The sequence below is a fragment of the Phlebotomus papatasi genome, chromosome 2, assembly GCF_024763615.1.
Source record: "Phlebotomus papatasi isolate M1 chromosome 2, Ppap_2.1, whole genome shotgun sequence".
NCBI classification, from domain to species: domain Eukaryota; kingdom Metazoa; phylum Arthropoda; class Insecta; order Diptera; family Psychodidae; genus Phlebotomus; species Phlebotomus papatasi.
The window spans coordinates 16,009,359-16,031,242 of NC_077223.1; the positions used below are offsets into that span (position 1 = coordinate 16,009,359).

Sequence of the window (21,884 nt, forward strand, 5' to 3'; positions counted from 1 at the left end):
AGCGTGGTGAGGCAGGTCGACCTTAGTCGTTCGGCTAAATTATCGGTTTTCAAAGCTGTGTTCATTCCTATTCTCACTTATGATCATGAGATTTGAGTAATGACCGAAAGTATAAGATCGCTAGTACAAGCTGCCGAGATGAGGTACTTCCGTACAGATCGAGTGGAGATCGAGTGAGGAACGTAGCCGTTCTTGAAGACCTAAGAGTCCAGGACCTGCTTCTTCATGTTGAGAGGTCAAAACTTTGATGTTATGGTCATGTTCAGCTCATGAATTCCCCACAAAAGCTACACGATAAAAACTTTTGGACACTGACCAAAATGTTGGAACAAGTTTTCCTTGGAACAAATTTTTTTTGGAATCGATTTGTACCTAGAGAAGGTATTTGTTTGTTCCAAAAAATTTTCTTTACAGTTTTGTTACGAAATATAGTTACAATTTTGTTAGAGTTTTCCTTTAAAACCGTTTTGATACGGTGGAATGTCTACAAATTTGAGTTAATTTCGTTTTGCACAGATTTGTTCTTGAAATTTAAAACAGAATTTGTTGCACTCGGCTGCTTTGTTCCCACTGTCAGGAACAAATTGGTACACCTTTTTATAACAATATTATTCCTAAATCTGTAACATATTTGTTCCAAAAATTTTCGGTGTCCGTGGACGAGGTAACTTTTGGAATGCAATTGCTTCTCATATAGGGAATCTTTTTGTTCCCATTATCGGGAACAAATTTGTGTAAAAGATTTCGTCTTACAGTTAAGGCCTATACTTCAGCCTATTCTTCAGGCGTCGACATCGAGTGAACAAAGTGACTGAATCCAATTTTAGGAATTTCTCTTAAAGCACCTCGAGATCGGCCGCAAATATATCTCTGAAATGGTGAAAAATCGGAAGGCGTGGTCCCGATCAAACAAAAACCGATCAACCGATAAACGGTTGAAAATAAATGAATGAATGAATTTATTACAATCAATTACACTATGTCTGCTGTCGACGTCACAACCGATCTCCCCATGAATACGACAGAAACCCTCGTTCCTCTTGGTACCTGGACTATTAGTAACCAGTAGTTTCACAAAGAAATCTCAAGAAAAACACACAAAGAGAGAAAAATTGCTAAAAATTCTTAAAGTAAGTAGAAAATGAAGTGCATTGCCCCAGATCTTATGCCCTGTGAACCAAAAAATCTTTTGACGACGCAAAAAAGACTAAAAATTTGACCACTGAGGAAGGATTGGAGTCCAAGCCGAAAGCTTTGGGAAAAATTTGAAATTTTCTGTGCTTCTTCTTACCCGACGCGACGCTCGGAAATTACCAAAAATTTAAAATAATGCTTATAATCAGAAATTGGGTAAAAAGAGTGTAAAAATCTCACTTAATTCAAAAGCGGAAACAGTTACAGTAAAACTAGCAAATTTTCCTCTGAAGAAAAAAAAATATCCCAGGTTCCTTTAAATCTAAATGATTGACCCTTTAAATCTGACTTCAAATATCAATTGCGCTTGATTCCGTAGCTTATCGATACAATAGTCTTACAACAAATACTCGCAATTCTAAAAAAAGGTTTTTAATCGTGCAACAAAGTCCACTTGATTATAAAGGGTGTCCCAGAAATCACGCAATATTTAAATTGAGCGGCATTTCTGAAATAAAGGTTCCCAACGAATAATAAAAATACTACGTGACAGTTCATAGATTAGGGTTATTAAAAATCCATCACTAAATGACAGACCAACGCTTTTTTGTTCTTAAAAAAAATATTTTAAAAATAATTAAATAATTTGGTTCGAGAATTGGTCAGAAAATTGACTAAACTTCGTCAACTATGAAGAGTCTTATTCAAAAATTCACAGAACTGAATTAATTTTGGGGGCTAAATGCACTTGCCATCCAAGAACAAGCCCTTAAAATGATTAATATTATCGTATCAGTATATTATCCGAAAATAAAGCTGATCAAGTGTTATTGTTACTGACGCTCGATATCGCGACATGATAACCGAGTTTATGAAGCCTGAATCGAAGGATTTGTTCATTAATAATTAATTAATTATGAATTCATTAATATTGAGGACATGTGGATTTAGAGGGATCGTGTGGCATGTCATATAGCCTACGAAATAATGCAATTCCTGCATAAGATATTTCCTGATTGCGCAAGAAGCAAAATAGCTGCCTTATAGAACTAAGTATTAGACAAATCTTTTAGTTCACTTTTAAAAGACTTAAAGTGAAAATTTTCTGTGGAAATTCTTATAGGAGCTCTTAAAATCCTTAAGAGTGCGCCACTTGACTTATAGTAATCTCAGTGATGGAAGCAAGAGCGATATAAGTAAATAAATAGGCTTTTGGTTCTATAGTGTCTTACTTAGGGAATTCTACAAGACTATTTTACATTTTAAGAAAAAATTGCTGCTTGGGTGTGATTTTCTCTTTTGGTGATCAGAATTGGTCCCTTAGATCATATAATTTTAGACCATTACATTTTTTTATTCGGTTATTCGAAGTCACAAGCCTAAGTCAACAGACCTACATCCACTTATATTTGTAAATTAAAAGTGTCCAATAATCCAGCTCCTGTGGCTTGATACTCTGTCGTAGACATCAGCAAAGCCATTGGCACATCCAATTCCCCATGAAACGATTCCAATTGCAGTTTTACCAGCTGCTAAAGGTCCTCCAGAACCATTGAGCATGGGCCCCTTCCTACCATTCCAGCATTGCAGATTTTGTGGTCAAAGATCAGGTGTCCACTTCCGCCAACGTTATTCCTGCATTCAGCGTTCGTGATGGTCTGCACATGGACAAACTGGAGGCTAGCAGCTGAATTCCTCCAGGATGGGCAGTCATACCCCATCCGGATACCACTGCAGAAACACCTCCACCAACAAAGGCTGATCCCAGAGCGATAGGCTGAATTGTGTTGGTGAAAGTCACTGGAGTAGAGGTCTGCACGACTGAGACATCGTTGGCAATTGTGTTGGAATATCATAACTGGGATGATTCACAATTCTCGCAGAATTGAATCTAGTTCCTCCAGTGGTTCTGGAGATAGCTCCCAAAACACTTATTGTGTTGGCCAAAGTCCGTCCAACTGTGCAGTGAGCAGCTAGAGACGATCCAGCGATTGTTGGCCAGAATTCCACCGCAGAAGTGAGCATTGCCAGAACTCCTCAGGGAAGCAATGTAAGGGAATTGTCCAGGAGATGCAGTTTGTCCTCCAATATCAAGCTCTCAAGGGATGTTTCTTCAGGCAGAAGTCCTTCCTCTGCAGCCTTGATCCCAGCGATGAAGTCATGTAGAGTGGGAAGATTGTTTCCCAACGCCACAATCCCAAGGGACAGAAAAAGAATGATCCTGAACATTTTTCTGATCGTTTTGCTTAAAGTGCTCCAACAACTTGAAATAATTTTCTCTCTATGAGCGGCTATTTATACCCAAATCATTGAATTGTGAGATAAGATCGTTTGAGATAAGTTATTGAGGGACTTCCCATAGAATATCGCAAATTTCTTAGAAAGATCAGTGAAATTTCAAAATGTAATGGATAGATTTTTGGCGGTTTCTATATGAAAAACGTTGCATTTCTGGGAAAATTGATAAGAATTGAGTGGAGAATTTTGCCAAATTTAACGCTTTTTAGGTGTAAAAATATATCAGCATTTTTTTAATGTTAATTTTACACCATTTTAAGTGTAAAATTAACATGGAAAAGGATAACTTTAACCCCTAATACACCTAAAAAGCATAATATTTACACTGATTTCGGATCAATACTGCAGGGTAAAATTAACATTTCCGGAATGTTATTTTAACTTTTTCGGATTTCTCTGAGTACACTGAGAGAAATCCGAAAAAGTTAAAATAACATTCCGGAAATGTTTATTTTACCCTGCAGTATTTATCCGAAATCGGTGTAAATATTACCCTTTTTAGGTGTATTAGGGGTTAAAGTTACCCTTTTTCATGTTAATTTTACACTTAAAATGGTGTAAAATTAACATTAAAAAATGTTAATATATTTTTACACCTAAAAAGTGTTAAAGTTATAAGGAAAAAAAAGTTAATCGCATCCTCTTTTTTTTTCTCAGTGAATGACGAAAAACATCTTTTTATTGATGACTCAATTTTTCCTTAGATAACTTAGTGTTTCCACTACGTACTCAACTTTGGAATGAATAAAACTATGTATATAATATGTAAATTTCTGTAAATGTTCTTATAAAGCAATCACCTAAGTGACAATACTATGCTAAACATCTTCATCACTAAAGTCACTAGAAAATCGTGGTGTTCTTGGCCCCAAAAAATGCCATTGTCATGTGAGAAATAAGAAATTCTCTCTCGTCTTTTCTCAGCACCATAATTATTTATGATTTAAACCACCTCGAGGGAATCTTCAAATGGTTTAGGAGAGAAGAGTGATTCGAGGAGAGTTGAATAAAATTGCTGCTTTGCTCAAGTCAATTGCGAGGGCAAAAAAAAAGAAGGAACTAAAGTCGAAAGTTGTGTTAGAACTAAGACTTTTAACACTTTATACGTGATATGACTCCCCAAAGACCTTTCTTCTCCTTTCACTAACTAATAAATAACACGTGCAGGGAAATTGTGCATATACCAGAGGTATTCCAATATTCACTTTGAATGATGAAATTTGTGGACAACGTCTTGGACAACGAACTCCTCTCGTACAGAAAATGCCAACAAAAATATTTCTTTTATATGGAATCCAGGAAGACATCGTATAAGCGATGTAAGAATTTTCTCTCCATACCCAACCCATTTTTAGTTCATCTCTTTATGGCCCTCAATTGCACTCAAAAGATGCCAGAGTGTCTATCGATTTGGGTGGAAAGAATAACTATTGTTAGAATTATTCTTTTCTACTTCCCTCAATGAATTGTTTTCTCATAAAATAGAGATGGACAACTCGAAGGAATGGGACTTTCCTTAAGGGTACTCCAGGAAATATTCTAGCACCATTGGCCTCTATTGTACGTCCCACGTGCTTAGTGACCTCTTATAATCACATAAATTATCGATAAAAGAACATTTATCTTTAAGAGAAATCGCCTAAAAGTGCTCAGAAGATTGTGGGATTTGATTCCTCCAGTGCCAGACACAAGATCATTGATTTAATAACTTTTTCTATTTATAAAAAAATCAAATCAAGGAAGCTTATTGAACTAAGTTAGATGCTTAAAGAATCTTGTTTGGGGGCTGCAAAAAATTATGTGTCTGTTGTAATGCAATAAATACATTGACGTCTTTTCTTGCTCGAACTCTAAAGAAAAAGAACTTTGTTAAACTGAATCTACATCAATTTTAATATGTTTAGAAATATTTCTTTTAGTCACATGCTAAGTATTTTAATATTTCAAGTCAGACGGTGAACAAGTATAGCTAGCGAGTGAACCGTGAGTAGCAGATCGACAGATCGCGCCGATCTGCCTTCAAGATCGCGCTGATCGCGCTATCAGTCACCAAGATCGCATTGATCGCGGGATCAGTCTCCAGTATCGCGCTGATCGGTACCCAAAGTATACCGTAAGTGGCAGACTTGTTTAACCCATGATTCAAGGAAATTAAGATAGAGGTGTGCAAGAACCGTTTGAAACCGAACAATTGTCAAATGAAACTTGTACATCAATGGTCAAAACGCTACCTGTAGGGTAATTCTGTAACAGTGTGACAATGTCATATGACTAATTTAAAATTTTTTATATGGTAAATCCGGAAAAAACTATTTATTAATCTGACTTGTATCAGTTACTAAAGGTACTGAGAGATCCTTCCAATGCAAAAACAGATTTTGTCATATGACATTGTCATACTGTTACAGAATTCCCCTTCTGAACAAATTTATTTTGACGTTTATTCAGTTTCAAACGGTTTTTGCACACCCCTGAATTAAGGAAATGAACTGCCTTCGAATGCGTCGGGGGGTGTAATACTTATCGGATATCGGATAGGGAAACTCAAAATTCTTTGGCAAAGCTTTTGGCAATCCAATGAGCTTTCCTCGTCTAGCAATTGTCAAAGCTGTAATTTGTCTCTGAAATTATGTCTGCCAAATCTACCCACTACTACTCCAATATTGAGGATTTATAGAAAAAATGGGAATTCGTCACGGGCGTCATCTTGGACATTGGTCTGAGGCCAAATCAGTTGGACTTATGAGTAGTTGGCCTAATATCAATGTCTAAAAAGTACGCTTGCGATGAACTCTTAATTTATCCTGTAGATCCGCAGTATTGGAGTAGCGGATACAGTTTGCAGACATTATTTCAGAGACATATCACAGCTTTGACCGTTAAGGAAAGGTCATTGAAGTGCCAAAAGATTTGGCAAAGAATTTTGTGTTTTCCTATCCTATAACTCTCTCTGACGCATTCGAAGGGAGTTCAGCAACATCATTTTCAATTTCAACCGCTTATCCCTATGGGAGTCGTGTGCCCATGACATCAAGGTGAACAGCCTACGCATGGGGATCTCAGTGGCGTAATAGACAAGACCGTTGGCTCTTGGACGGTGAGATCTCTAACTCGACTCTCACAGCTGCAAGTTCGAGTCCTGCCCGTAACTGAATTTCGTGAAAAAAGTAACTGAATGTCGAGAAAAAGACATTATTCACTGTGATAAAATGATTCATAAGAAATGTATTGAAATCTTACCGCGTGAAAAATATTTGCATACATTTAGGGACACTTCCAAAATTATTTTATAAATGAGCTCCCATTAGTAGGCAATTCATATTAAATTCATTCAGTCCGTTTTCTCTCAAGCCGGAACTCTTTGTAGTTTTGAAGCTCTATAAGCTAAACGGTTTGAGAGATTAACTTCGAGTCTTATGCAAACCGTCATAAGACGGCGTCACATCGCCGAGGTCGACAGCAACATAACGTGCTCTATTAGAGCCTGTTGCCGTTCTACCTTCGACTGCTGCGCGGAGCTGTTTCCGATTTCCCTTCCTAAACTAAGTGAGATTAGTAGCGTTCATTTCACTCATGCTTTGTTTTTGAGTTATTGAATTTAATATGTATATATCTCTATGGCTTATACGGTCAGAGAACCAGGGTTTCTGCCGTTTACCTGGGGAGACCGGTAGTGAAGTCGGTCGGCAGCCACAAACAGTTGATTGAAATAAATTTGAATTGAATTGAATTGAATTGACTTGTTGACTTCTAATAAAATTTCGCTTTAAATTGAACCAATATTTTTTTTTAAAATCATTAGGATTCAAACAGTTTCACTCCTCTTTAGTTTCTAAGTTTCTTTTCTTCTGACTTCTTGGGATAATCCGTTAGAAACTGTCATTTTGACGGAATTTGACATTTCATGTAGAACAGACGATTTCGTTCATGAATGAAATTTTGGCGAAAAATACTTTCAATGTTACAGGCGTTACAGGCCTTATGGCCTAGACACACTTACGACTTTAGCCGAGAGACGACTTAGTGGAAAATGTAGTTTGACTATTATTTCTAATATAATTACGCTAAGTCGTCTCTCGGCTAATCCTTAGGTCTGTAAGGGCCTTGACAGACATGAGGATTAGCCGAGAGATGGCTTAGCGTAATTATATTAGAAATAATGGTTAAACTACATTTCCATCATTTTCCACTAAGTCGTCTCTCGGCTTAAGTCGTAAGTGTGTCGAGGGCATAAAGGCTCTTACGCTCTATGAAATATCAATAGATTCATGTACACTTAATTAAATTCAAACTATTACTAAATCATAAAACAAGGAGTATTCAGCAAGAATTCGAGCACTCTGCAAATCTTCATTTACTTTCGATTTTAATGACAATGGCCAAAAAACTCTAAACTCGTGGCATGAACAACAAACTGGATGCCGCCGTTCTTCATAAACCATTATAGAGAAGGCTATTAATTGCTCTGAACAGTCGTCTATATGCAAAAACAACCATTCAGTCATATTTTGACGTATTATTAAACTTTTTTTTTAATGATACTTGCTCGATGATCTCTCCAAACGTTTTGCACGAAGACTAAGGACAAGCTGGTGTATAAAATTTTAAGATATTGCGTGCTTGGAGTTCAGTTTGATTCGAGACACGATTAGAAGCACGTCTTTTATTATAAAGTGAAAACGGTGTAAAACAATTATGAAGTATTTTTTGATTTTTGCTGTAACTATGCTGGTGATCTGTGGTGCTGCGGGGGAACATGAGTGCTCTGCCAGAGAACTTCTAGGAGTAGATTGTCCGCCAGAGATTAGCGCCATAAACTGTTGCGATCACTTTTTCCTATGCTACTGCAATCCCGATCACAAACAACTGTCCAAGAAGGAGAAGATTCGGAAGTGCAATGTCGTTTACAGCAAGAGTATTTGTGTGAAGGATGAAGGTTCTAATAGTCCCAGCTATTTTACATCAAATGCACAAAGGGTCAAATTTTCCATCAAGCTCTAAGTACCAGGAGGACAACCAATTGAGGATTATTGAAATATTTAGAAACAAAAAAAATGTATACTCAAAGCAATAACAAAGAACGCAATAAAATGTGGATTCTTTTACTACAAGACACAGGTTGTTGGGTTGTTGGACAAAAGTGCTCATGGTGATAAATCAGTGGTCAGAGGAGAACAAAGGCATTCCGCATGTTGGCCAACAATTGTGCCATACAATTACCCAAATTAAATGATCTCGCTTGGAGGATGGCAAATGGGCGCGAAAATGGAACTGAAAGAGGTAGCTTTTGGGACCATTGTGATACGACAGCCACCTAATTGATGGCTTGTGGATGCAAATGAGGGAATCCAATTGATCATTCTTCGTGTGCCACAGAAGTTACAGAGATGACAATTTTCCAGATTAAAGATTCAGGGAAATTGTTTTGATAATGACAATTTGCGGAGTGTTTCAACAGTTTTAATTTGCAACTTGGAGAAATTGTGCTAATTTTCCTTTGTTAGTGTTTTTTTGTTTATGTCGATCCACTTATCCAGAAAAAATCGGTTTTTATATGTCTAAACTAACTTAATCGATGCTACAATCAATTCTTGGTTTTGTCCTTAAACATCTCGCAACTAAAATATTTCGCGCTACCATAATCCCGTTCCGTACCCCAAATGAACATGACACTCAACTATTAGACTGGGCACGGTTCGAAACGGACGAAATGAGAAGTAGGGTAAAGTGATACAAGTTGGACATAGGGTTACAAGTTGGACAATTCACCGGTTCAAGTTGGACATGGCTTTTTTCTTGATAAATAGAGAACAAAATTTGTTTTTAAGCACAAGGAACCAAATTATAAAACTAAAGCCATAAAAATATACAAATAAAAATTAAGGTTACTAAATTTATCAAGAAAAAAAAGCCCTGTCCAACTTGTAGCATTGTCCAATTTGTATCACTTTACCCTAATAATGGTGCTATTCCAATAAAAATGAACATGTTTGCTTTTTAGCACTTTACTGTTCTCAAGTGTTAGTACCTAATCGACTTTTTTTGTATTGGTTCCTGTCCCGACTGTTTGGTGGTTTTAGAACATGGCTAGAATTAGAGAAAACAACCGGGATAGGAACCAATAAGCAAACAAGTCGTTACACTGTGAGAGAAAAAAGAGGGTGCGATTAATTTTTTTTCCTCATAACTTTAACACTTTTTAGGTGTAAAAATAACGCTTTACACCTTTTTAAGGATAAAATTAACATGAAAAAGGGTAACTTTAACCCACAATACACCTAAAAAGGGTAATATTTACACCGATTTCGAATCAATACTGCAGGGTAAAATAAGCATTTCCGGAATGTTATTTTAACTTTTTCGGATTTCTCTCAGTGTAGGAACTAACACTTGAGAACAGTAAAGTTCTAAAAAACATGTTCATTTTACATTGTAATACCACCATAATGACTTTTTTGGCTTTCGAGCCCGATTTTCGAATATAGCTTCACTTGAAATAACTTCGTCTCTGCGCACTCGGATTATCCACATTTACAGTCAAGTGTGCTAATCCGGGCGCTTCGCTATCTGGATCGTTTATGACTAAATCCACTTAAAATATTTTTATTTTTATTTCCGTAATATAGTCATTACAGTAACATAATATAACTATTCAAGTTTGAGAAAAACCAAAAATAATATTTTTATCCATTAAATAAGTGAGTGTAATCGACTCATTTCAATCTTGTGTCAGCTGGGTTCTTCACTAAAAATTTTCTAGTCAGTGATACTTTCGCCAATAACAGCTGGTTGATTGAAAACATTTATTGTTTTTTTCCTTGTGGAAAAAGTATTTTAAATCCAAAGGTTTAATTAAAAGTGAATTAGCGAAAAAGCGATCCACTTAGTGCATACTAACTTATTTCAGTATAATCATTATTTTACATATTTTCTTTAATATTTTTGATAATTTTTTTTATATTATGTTTCTGAATGAAACAGTGAATAATTCTATGGATTTAGAAAAAGTAAAAATAATTTCATCTATCCAAAAACAAGCGTTTAAGTAGCACTCTTCAGAAAACGATCCAGTTACCCCACCTTACTATAATTAATTTATTAAAGCAATGGATTTTACTCTAAAATCTTATCTATAGAAGCCAAAATTCATTCTAGCCCTCTCCCAACTCTACTACTAAGCCCTGTATAATTCGACAGAGTGTGAAACAAGTCAATTATATTGAGAAAGCAATCGAAATAAATCCAATTGAATTGATCTGGGCGATGGAATTCCTTTTTCTTCGAAAGCTGCAGGGAAGGAAAAATATTCAATTGTTCAATTTCCAAATGCACAATTTGACTCCTTTTCTTACCAACAAGTTGAACAACCTCTCGTGAACTATTTAATGCCCTATTGGGAGTCAATTTAATGTCTATTTTTTTTCCACTCACACACTCTTCCTGGCTGATGAAAGAGTTTTGTTCAAGAGGGTGTGGTTACCGAGAGATTCTTCCAGCTTGACGCTCTGTGACCAATATATAACCATTTTGGGGCCAACTGGTGAGACAATAATATTGATTTGGATCAATTAAAAATCCAATATGCCAGGGAATGTAGTGCAATTGATTCGCTCTGGTTGGATCTTCTAATTGAATAAAAACACCGGGTGAGATATGGTAGGATGGGATAAAGCAATTTGACCCAGAGACCCCCTAAGTGAATGTGAAATTGTCTCGCCCAACATCAACCCACCTTCTTCCTGTTCTTTCAGTATACTCATTTTCACATTTTGCGTTCTAATTCTTTTCATGATGAAAGATCTTGTGGCTTCGATAAGGAAAACTATGTACAATTGAATCGAAACATTGTTATTTTTTATAATTGTTTCAATTCTATAATTTTGAATAGGTTTTTTTCTATCTTTTAGATTTTAGATAATAATAATAATTGAGCTTTTCATTTGGTTTTTCATAAAGAGGAAAATGTTACGAGATAATATAAAGAGAGAATTTAAATTTAATTTACGTTAGTATTTAAGTAAGCAAGTTTTTTGTTCAAAATTCTTTTTAAACTTCAGAAGAAAATATATTTGTAAAAAATAGTTAAGTAGGGTAAAATGAGGTAATTGCATGCATCCGTTGCAGCTCCTGGCTACCGCCTTTTTCGGTGTGACAGGGTGTCCGGTAGGGGGGGTGGTGTTGCCGTTTACCTCTCAGACAGGTTCAGTGCTTCTGTTCACTCGTCGGGAGTGATTGGACGGCTTGAGTACCTTTCCCTCACGGTCTCCTTCCCAAATTCTACTTACTCCTTTATAATCTGTGTCTGTTATTTCCCTCCGCCTGTCAATTCCGTTGAGCCCTTGGAGGAATTGTTTGATCTTTTAGCGCCTTTTGCTTGCTATTTTATTTTAGGGGATTTTAACATAAATCTCCTGGTTCCTAGCCGTAATTCTTCAGATATCCTCACTCTGTTTCATGCTTTTTCACTTAATCATATTCCATTTTCCGCCACACGTGGTCGAGCACTTTTAGATTTAGCTATCCTGCCGCAGAATTGTGAGAGCTTTGTACGCTCCTTCGGTCAACAGAGTCTGCCTGGGCTCTCTGACCATGATCTGATTCAAGTTTCTTTCTCCGTTCCAAGGGTTGATAAGTCTAACCAATACCGTGTGGTAAGGGATATGAAGAGAGTTAATATAGACGTTCTCCTTTCTGCGGCTGCTGAAATCGATTGGCAGCTGGTTAATGTGCTGCCCTCTGTTGACGAGCGTGCAGCACTATTTAGCGACCTTTTGAACTCTTTGTTTATGGCACATGTCCCGGAGCGAAGGATTCTCCTGCGTAACCCCGGATCGCCTTGGATGTCTCCTTGTATCCTCAAAGCGATCCGCGATCGTAATAGGGCTTTTGGTGTTTGGAAGAGATCTGGCCTTTCAAATGACGAGATTATTTTCAAAAGACTTCGTAACGAAGTCAAAAGACTTATTCGGGATGCCAAATCGAGGTATTATCATGAGCAGTTGGATCCTTCTCTTGATCCCTCCAAATTGTGGCGAAATATTGGCCATCTTGGTCTAAAGAAGTCTTCCCATGCTGTTGAAGCGGACCCAAATCTATTAAACTCTTATTTTTCTTCGGCAGCGCGACCTACTGGTTGTGCTTTTCCACCTCCCACAGGGAGCTCGTGTGTTCCGGAGTTCAATTTTATTAATATTTCTTCACAAGCGGTCTATGCTGCGGTCATGCGGGTGAAGTCGACGGCTTCGGGGGTTGATGGAATTTCCCTTGATTTTGTTCGCATTCTATTGCCCATTATTTTGCCTTGTCTCACAGACATATATAATTTCGTAATCACTTCGTCCACCTTCCCACTTATATGGAAGAGAGCTCTGGTGACCCCGATTCCCAAGGTTCCTAATCCCACAAATCCATCGGACTACAGGCCTATCAGTATTTTGCCTGCCCTGTCTAAACCACTTGAGATTATTCTCTTGGATCAGATGTCTTTGCATCTGGATGCAAATAACTTATTGTGTGAATATCAATCCGGGTTTCGGAGAAATCACAGCACCATATCTGCCCTTTTGAGAGTCCATAATGATTTGGCTCGTGCGTTGGATGGGTCCTTGTTTGGTGTCCTGATCCTTTTGGATTTTTCAAAAGCCTTTGACAGCATTTCACATGTCCTATTGTGCCACAAGCTGAGGGACTTGTTTGGCTTCTCCGAGGTGTCAGTGAAGTTGATTGCTTCGTACCTGGCATCTCGCTCTCAAATAGTCAGGTCTGGTGGCAGGTCTTCCAGTCCACTTGACATTTCTCAAGGTGTCCCTCAGGGCTCCATTTTGGGGCCTATCCTGTTCTCACTCTTTATCAATGATATTCCGCAGGTCCTTCGCTATTGCGGTTATCACTTGTACGCAGATGACCTTCAGGTGTACTGTTCTGGGGATCCGTCTCATTCATTTTACACATTTGAGGCCATCAATGATGACCTCTCAAGAATTGCTGAATGGGCTGACTGCAACGGCCTTCTCCTTAATCCTGCCAAATCTCAAGCCTTAATAATTCACACCAGGTGGAGGAATCCTGAACCTCACCCAATTTATCTCTCAAATGAGGTGATTCCTTTCACTCCAAGGGCCAAGGACCTGGGTATCATTTTTAATGAAACTCTGACGTGGTCTGATCATGCGGCTGAGATTTGCAGGAAAGTTTTTCTCACATTGCGCACTTTGCGACGTTTTCAGTCCTTCACGCCCCAGGGTACAAGGCTTCTATTAGTTAGAGCTCTAATAGTCCCTTTCTTTACGTACGGGGCTGAACTATTTTTCAGTGCTAATGCTGAGACGCAGAGTCGGCTGAACAGAGCTTTCAACTCCTGTGTACGGTACGTCCACGGGCTACGTAAGTTCGATCACATTTCCCCTTGGGTGGATTCAATCCTTGGTCTTCCACTTTTTCCTTACCTGGAGACTCGTGCTGTTGACTTTGTCTCACGGTTACTGAGTGTTGGAGTACCACGGTATCTCGCGGAGCTTGTAGTGGCTGGATCGTCCACTAGGGCTTCGTGTCTCCGTGTGCCTAGTTCGGGTAGTCGCATTCTCCGCGATTCCCTATTTGTTGAAGGGGTCATTCTCTGGAATGGTTTGCCTCGCGAGCGGAAGAGGGAGCTGATCCTTAGATTTGTGGCTGCCACGCATTCCTCGTGTTCTACATGAGCTATACTTATAATGGTTATTATTATTATTATATTTTTTTTTTATTTGTACAGAGGACAGATTGTCCTATGAAATTTTAATAAATTGAATTGAATTGAATTGAATTGTAATTTGGAACCATTTACAATTTGGGACATTTGAGATTTTCTCATTGTTTCAGATGAGGAAAGAGAAAACAAAGATCGCGAAATAGAAGAAAAAGACGATTAAGAAGAAAAGGAACAGCTTTGCTTCCTTTTGAATCTTTGAACAATGAGAAAATCTCAAATGTCCCAAATTGTAAATGGTTCCAAATTAACTAATTTTACCCTATTTTTGTTTTTTAATGTGATAGCTTTAATCTTCAAATAGTTATTGAAAAGTTTCTTATTAAAAGAAAGGAAAAACTCGGAAAATTTAATAGCTGACGGAATTCAAAGGCTCACAACTTATTCCTTGATGAAGACCTCGGAGACTTGTACAAGTATTTATGTCAAAAACTATTATTAGAAACCCTATAAAATTGACTGTAAGATCTTTAAAAATTAGCTGAAATTCTTTACAATCTGATTTTAGTTCAGTAAGAGAGCTATGTTGTTTCTTGAGATATGGTTCTCAATTACTTTGGACGAGGTTGAGTCTCTATCTGCTGCAGATCGTCTTCAAATTCGTTAATATATTAATGACGAACCGATAAATTTTTTATTAGCAGTACAGTGTTAAAAAAATCAAATTTTATAGTGCATTGGACGATTTTATTTAGGTCAATTATTTGTCATATCATCTGATTTTCCATAGTTTTTATCGAGGGATCAACACTACAGTGATCTCAGGCTAAAGGTTTATCCTAAATCGCCTAGGACCTAAAGTCTAAAATTTCTAAGCATCATAAAACTGCATTGATTTTCAAAAGATTCTAGATAAATTGTTTTAATGACCATAGGGAAAAGTGCCCATGCTTTGCACGGTCCCAAGCTTTACAATGACTAAATTTTTCCTATGTTTCTGAATAAATACGACTCCGCAATATATTTCAAAAACAAGACACTTTCCCCTAGTTTTTAAAATATAGAAGAGATGAGTCACATTTATTGAAAAACATACAAAAAAATAGTCATTGTAAAGCTTGGGACCGTGTAAAGCATGGTCACTTTCCTCTAGTAAGATACATCATACGCAAACTAGACGATTTTAAGGTTTATTATGCAGTGATAGTTCAACATTGCATCGATTTTGATAATAATTTCCTTCAGTATCTTTCCTGATTTGAATTCTAGGCGATAAATTTTTTTCTTAGATAGTTACACAATATAAATTAATGGTGTTTGGAATGGTTTAAAAAAGTAAAAAAAAAATTATAATAAATTCAGTGGCCGTTATAACGAGTATTTAATATCGTCTGTCCAAGTCTCCTTATCAGATTATTTTCCACAATAATCGTCTATTAATTTGTAACAGACAAATTCCAAAATAATATTAATCTCCAAGATCTTAATGTATAATTCTTGATTACAATTTTGATTACGATTTTACAACAGTGGCGAAAAGATAAATAGCACACCTTCAGCGATTTTAATATTTTGATGTTTGATGATATAATATCAATCTTTATTCCTGATCATGATTTATTATTTAGAAAATATAATGCCCATCATAAATAAAAATGATAATTATTTAATATTTATATGCGTTAAAACCATGTGTTTGTGTCATTTTATGAGTTTAGGTATAATTCGTGCGGACAATTTAAATAGCACGCCTTGATTTTTGTCTGAAAATATTACCTGAAATTTATTTTTATTTTAATATTCATTATATTCCTGATTTTTTAATCATGTATAGCCACTAATACCACAAATTTTCGTAAAATAAAGTTATGAGAACTGAAAAATCATGTAAATAAAGCCTTTGGTTCAGATGTACAGGCTTTACGTAAAAAAGTTTAGGATAACTATGAAACTTTTTCTAAACTTTATTATTCAAGGAAGAGAACCAATAATCCAATAATTTTCTATAATAAAACTTAAAAATTACGCAAAAAACTTGAAAATTTCGAGAAAGAATAACCACTTCTATAGAATATCCTGCCATTGTTTGTATAGTAAAATTGAATTCTTTTGCTGCAGTACCAAAAATAAAATAATAAATTGAACAAAATTTGAAGGAGTAACTGATGTGAGCATTACTAAAAGTCAATTATGTAAAAATACCCGGTTTAGAACTGTTGCCAGACGTACAGAGTTAGTATTCAAACGAAACCGTACCTGTTGTTTGATCTTTGTTAAAGAGCATATGCAGAAGGATCTGTAATTCGGGAATAAAATTCTTTGAATTGATGTATTCCTGTTTAATACAATTGAATATGACATAAAAAAAAGATTAGATGTCCCAAAAGTCAAGAATTTTGTCCTTGAGACATAATTAAGAAGGTAGAACTTAGCGGTTGTAATTTTATTAGTATAGGGTTACTTTTTGCGAAGTGGCGTATGGTCTGTATATGGAATATCAAGCAATATAAACCAATTTATTTACAAGGATATCATTGGACAAGACATGTACTTCGAAATCGAAAAGAATTTGATCTTAGTTTTTAAGTTTTAATCAAGCTAATGATCTCAAACACACTGCCAAGAGTTTATAAAAGTGGTTCAATCAGAACAAAATTGACTTTGTGGAATGGGCAGGATGGTCTAAGGACCTCAATCCTGTTGAATTTATAGGAACAGATTGATCACAAGACAAATCTCTCGAATGTGACTAATTTGGAATAGTTTGAAGGGTTTTAAGTAGATATCCGCACTACATGAATTACAATCACATTAGAAAAGTGCCAAATCTTGGTTTCCTTAATGATCCTTCGTTGTCAAGCTATTATTTTTCCCAAAAGTTACTTAACTAAGTACTATAATTATTCCAAATTAATTTTCAAATAGAATTTGTAAATTGTTAATTGCAGTAGAAGCCGAAAACTATCACTTGTTATAGGGTGTGCTATTTATATTGTCCCCTTAATATGTGCCATTTGAAGAATTTTTTTACCGTACTAAATTTCTTGACAGAACTTTCGGGTTTTTTCTTCATATTTAAAATGTATTTATATAAAAGTTCATTTATTATTATTACTTTCATAATTTTAAAGCATAATTTTTCGAAAAATAAAGCATACAGTACAGTGTCCGAAACTGTGCTATTTATCTTGTCGCCACTGTATATGGATCAGCAAGAAGTCAGAAACCTGTTTAAGACAGCAATGGCCGCAAGTAAAGGCAGATGAATAAATTTGTTAAATAAAATGCATTCAAATAAATATAGTGCCTGTTTTTTTTAACTATTTTAAATCACAGCTATATAATCTCTTACAAACCGGGATGCAGTAAAAAAATTCAATGATTTAAGAAAATTTGCAAGACATCTCACTGGTTGTTTTTTTTGCAATTTTTAAATTTTAATTTCCAATTCTTCAATTCAAAAGGTTCGATTCAATGGTTTCAATGAACGAATGACTCAAGAAACATCATAAAATGACTCTGAAAGCCCCTGACTCAATTATCCAAATGTTCTCAAACAATTAAAATGATTAAAATGCAATTTTGGATAATAATGGCAATTGAGATGACCAAAAACATGGAAGATTGTCATTCTGGGCAATGTGCTACAGCAATAAAAGAAAGAAAAATTTGATTATGAAATACATTTCGTTGTCTGTTCAATTGAAAAAAAAAATCATGAGAAGTTGAGCGCTTTTTTTCAACTTGTGCGAATTGATTGTCGGATTAAAGTTGTTTGTGATGTTTTTGCGGGAGCATCGAATTAGTTTGAGCAATTGATCAAAATGTTTTGAGTTCCTTTTTTGTATCTAAATACCAAAATCAATTATTCATCTTTGATTGTATACAAAGAGAGGAATAATAATTTTCATTTGAAATTCAATTGAAATCACTGGATAAGGATTTCTTCAACTATATAGAGTCTCTTAGGGATCATTGGTGAATTGTTGAGCTCAAGTATACTTGAGAATTGAACAGCTGTTGCTGAACAATTTCAATTAATTGTGTGCAATAAATGGACCACAAACGGTCTTTTCTTCGAGTTTGTGTCTGAAATGAGGGAGCTCACTTACAATTATGTCAATTACCAACTTGACTCTTGCACTCTTGGTCCATTGATAGACACGGCTTCCCCTGAAGCCGGGAATTTCTGTTTTTTTTTTTTCAATCTCACTGATCTGCACATTTTCACGAATCGCCACCAAGTCTCGAGTCACTTGGCAGCATGGTCAGGATTGTGTAAAAAATTATACTGGACCTTGAGCAACTTGCCGGAAAACTTGCTGCTTTTGGCTCCCGGCCACAAATTGCATCACGGAAAATGACTGTCGAAGCATCGCTTTCCTAATTCAACCTTGAGACATCATGCGCAAGCATGGAAAAGTCTTAAGCACATTTGGACCATAAATGTTTAATTTTCAGTGCAGTTGGGGCGTTTTGGGAGAAAAAATAGTGTGGCCCAAAAAAGGGCAAGTAACACATTTATCGACCTCTCCTCTGTGCCTTTTCTTCATTCTGTTTTTCCCTCATTTTCACTCCAAATCAATCGACCGCTGTGTCAATGAACTTTTTACACTCTGTATTCGTCCGCTGACATCAGAGTTGCTCACTAAATACAATTTATTTCTTTTCTAGATTAAGAAATTAGAAGGAAATACAGAAAGCAACATTATGCTCTTAGGACACCTAAATTGACGGTAAAAGTTTCGGCCTGAACTATCATACATTGCGAGTTTAGGATCAAGGACTAGATGTACTCTGTATTAATTCTTTTGCCTGTTCCTTTACCGTCAAAATATCAGCCTGAGTATATTTGGGTTTTAAGAGCAAGCTAAGAGAATATCAATGCAGTAATAGGGGAATGTAGGCAGCCTTCGCACATTTTTTCGTGCTTCATATTCAGAACTTTTTTCTGACTAAACTGTAAAATGGGCAGTGAATTGCACTACACCAAAAAGTTTTCTTATCTTTTAGGTTTCTATGCATGCCTAGGTCACTATCACAGAATTGTTGGTTTTTCCTGGATAGGAAAATGAAAAAAATATTACGATTTGTGCGATTCTTGCCCCCGGAGCAGGGCCGGATTTAGAAATGTGGAGGACCAATGCCCATTTGCAAGAACCCCAAAAATCGCAACTTTAAAATTTTATATAATATATCGTTATTCAATGCTACAAGTAAATTTAAGCAACTTTAAGTTTACCGGAGACCTGCAACTTTTCTCTTACTACTCGTAACGACTTGAACTCTATCGAAAAAAAAACAAACAGTACAATCCCTCGGTTTTTTGCCTATGATATGACCGTTGCAGTTAAATAGCGAAAGGCCCAAACGAGAACATTTCTCTAAAAAAAAATTCTGGAACGTTTAAAATTAAAACGTATTCTCTAAGTAATACGAATTATAGAAGTTAGAATTCATAGAATCTGCTTATAACGCTCTTGATCCATCTCTGTGACTACTTAAAGTGGCAAACTCTCAATGGGCTTATGATAGGCTTCTACAGGAATTTCAGTACAAAATTCTTATTATAAGCCTTGTGAAGGTGTATTAAAAGATTTGTGAAACCTTGGTTCTGTAAGGCAGCTATTTTTTATATAATCTAAAATTAAAAATTTAAATTAAATTCAATCTTTCGGAGGATTTCGTAAACTGAAAGCTTGCTAAAGCCACCAAGAAAACTTTTCCTTCAAGAAAATTACGGAAAATTGGTCAGAAATGGAATGGAAAATACTCTTTACGAATCTCAAAAGCTTTTTGAATTTTTTATTTATTTTTTTCATAAATTCAATGCTAACCCTATTTTGATTATTTTATTTTAGGGCCTAATGAGGAAAGCGATATATTCCCTAATACTTCTTTGAAGGCGACATCGTAGCTTCCTTTGAGAAAAGTTGATCAAAATTTTACCCAAAGTTCCTTTAAAAGCATATTTTGAAGATTTTGAAAATTAGGTTTTGTACAAGAATTTGGCAAAAAAATTAAGTTTTCAAAACATGTAAAAAAAATACTATAATTTTATTTAAATTTTTGAGGTCAGGCCTAATGGCTTCTACACACTCTGGGAGCAGTTTTCGTTAAAAAATTGCATTTTTAAAAAGAAATTGCCTGCAGCGCTGTAGGTGGAAACATTGTCAAAAATGGAATTTTTGACAAAAATGACTCTCAATGTATAGAGTCCTTAATATAGCCAAATATGGTTTAAAATTGTAAATATTTAATTTATTTTCCATAGTGACTTTCTCAAAATAAAAATTAGTTCAGTAAAGTTAAAGTTTCAAATTATAGGGTGGAATAACCGGCTATCGCCATGTTTAGGAAAAAATTAAATTCATTTAATCATAACTTTTGAATCCTTGTTACAAGATAAGTCAAATTTGACACAAAGTTACTAAGATGTATTGGCTCTAGATACGTGAAAACAATAATCCTAGAACATAACGCTGGACTACTTAAAAAACTGATTTTTATTAATAATGCAAAAATAACCATTTCGTCGCCACTTTTTACCACTTTTCGCCAGTTTTGTAAAATTTGTAACCACTTCTCGCCACCCACTTGAAAAGAACCACACTCGGTTATTTTAGGCAATGCTATGAAAAGAATACATTCACCATTTCTCTTTCCTTGTGATCACTTTATTATTACTCTCTTTAAATGATTTTTCTTCATTTTTATTTGAGAAATCAAATTATGGGGCTTTTGCAGAAAGTAAACAATGCAGATTTGACAACTGAGAATGTACGAAGTGAAGTTAGCGTCGCCTATTGAAAAGATATGGCGACAGGTGGTAAAATCAATTCCAGAATATTACCACTTCTCGCCATGCCTCATTTTTATACAAAAATAATATAAAATGAAATATTAATTGACTAAATACAAATTTTATGTATTCCACAAGTGCAATTAAATATTCAATAGACAAATTATTTACCCAAATAGGTATTTTTGGCCTGATGAAAATTTGACGACACTTAGTACATTTGGTAAGAGATGTTGGATTCGATGCACTTGCTTAAAATATTGCTCTAAAAAGTGATCAAAATCGTGAATCCAAAACGAATAATTATTATTTTTCGATTCTATCCGTAGAAGCAGAAACAATACAAAAAATTGCGACTCATTTATTTCATAAATTGCGAAAAATAGCGATTTCAATGTAAGTGGCGAGAAGTGGGGCACTGGCGAGAACTGGTGATTCCACCCTACTATAAAAATGACTGGTTTGTAATCTCTTTTACTTAGAGTTGAATTGCAAAAAAATTGAATTAGGTAAACCAGTGTATGGTTAAAATACTGATCTTAAAGAGGTCCAGTGGATCCAATAGATAAAATTAAGTGCCTTAGGTGTCTTATAAATTTAAAAACAAAAAACATATTTACGAATTATTAAGAGAGCTGTTCAATCATATCTATCAATATGTTTCTATCGTATTATAAGAAAATTTTTAGCGATTCTTAACAATATTGTAAATAAAATAACGATTTAGAGTGGGGCCCTCAGGACGAAAAAAAAGAAAATCTTTTCCAAAATGCAAGCCGTTTCAAACGTTTTTTTTTAAATATATTTTTGCATATTAAATGCTTTAATTGTTAATACTTAAAGTAGGTTAAACTGTAGTATTTTTTTGTAATAATTTTTATTTTGTGGCCATTGTGACTATATGTAGTAAACTTCTTAAATGTGGAGGCCCTTAAAATGTGGGGGCCCGGTGCCATAGCCTCGGGG

At 35.5% G+C, this 21,884-nt stretch overlaps 1 protein-coding gene across 2 annotated transcripts in view; it reads left to right on the forward strand.

Annotated features, from left to right (window-relative positions):
• Positions 1–21,884, forward strand: part of LOC129802792 (MAM domain-containing glycosylphosphatidylinositol anchor protein 1) — a 114,098-nt gene that overhangs the window by 85,342 nt on the left and 6,872 nt on the right. The gene's annotated exons all lie outside the window — the stretch shown is intronic.